This window comes from Priapulus caudatus, unplaced genomic scaffold, assembly GCF_000485595.1.
Source record: "Priapulus caudatus unplaced genomic scaffold, Priapulus_caudatus-5.0.1 Scaffold183, whole genome shotgun sequence".
NCBI classification, from domain to species: domain Eukaryota; kingdom Metazoa; phylum Priapulida; class Priapulimorpha; order Priapulimorphida; family Priapulidae; genus Priapulus; species Priapulus caudatus.
Window position 1 is genome coordinate 206759 of NW_014577244.1, and position 1264 is coordinate 208022.

Genomic DNA, 1264 nt, shown 5'->3' on the forward strand with positions numbered 1-1264 from the left:
CAGCAGTGATTTGGTATAGAAATGTATCGCTTGGTGGCGCTGTAAAAGCAATACGGTGTCAGTATGAGTAGTTGCGTACAGCAGAAATTAAACTAAATTTCCATAAGATGTTTATGTGTTTACAAGTTTAAACAAGAATAAACATACACCTATTATCTGTACATAAAATTATTTTTTTAATAAACGGCTAAGTATTTTTTTTAAACATTATTGATTCGCTACAGCGTTGTCTAGAAAAATGTCTACACTGGCGAAAATTTCCGTGGTAACTATTTACCACGACAATAACCGCCATCTTTAGGTGAAGGGCAATCATTTCTTGTTTAGTAATACTAATAGTAACTAAACGGATTTTACAAATGGCAGGAGTCTTCAGAAAAATTTCCCTGGTTGCAAGTAAGTACATGACGTCGTACGGTTTAGGTTTCAGGTTTATTATTGATGCGCACTACGCATTAATGACGGTGTCACTAAAATGAACTCCTCAGGCTCGAGTCGTGACCAGTCGCCAAGTCCAAGATGCAAGAAACTGTCATGATAAACTCGGACAGACATCGAAAGCCCTGTACTGTAGGTGATACCTTAGATACAATAATCAATTCTTTTCTTTGGAGGAGCCCCTGAGTGATGCACTCAGGGCGGGTTTATGGTGCGTTTTTCCACAGATCCCTATTATCCAGCACGAACCCCAATGCGAGCACCGCCCCTGTAATACGTTTTGGGGCCAGCCCTTATTCATTCACATACCAAAAATGAGTTTATTTAAAAAAATAATTGTGCAAATTAGGTAGGTTTTGGCAATTATATAGATACGCAGATAACAGTGTGTGGTGTCACACTCGTCTGGTTCGTTTTACAAGATTTCATTGACAATATCTTTAATGCAAAATTGGTATTTCCTCTCCACCCTGCCGATAAAACGTCTATATTAGAGTAAAGTTTTACAAAACATGTCGGAATGCAGCATAACCTATTTATTTCGAATGCCATCGCTAAGAAACATCAAAGCGGGTATAGCGCCATCTACTGTCACAAATTGTGATTCATTTTGGTTTATAAATTATTATTGCGATATACAGATGGCAACCGTGTGCTACCGCCTAGAAAAACTCATACGAAGTAAACACTTCCATGCAACCAATTAACCTTTGACAAAAGTTGTGTTATGGGCAGCGAAACACCATTGTCACGTGGTATATAGCAGCTACGTGGAATAAGCGTATCTTCTCAATCTTACACGTTACACATCGGGAGCTCCGCTTTT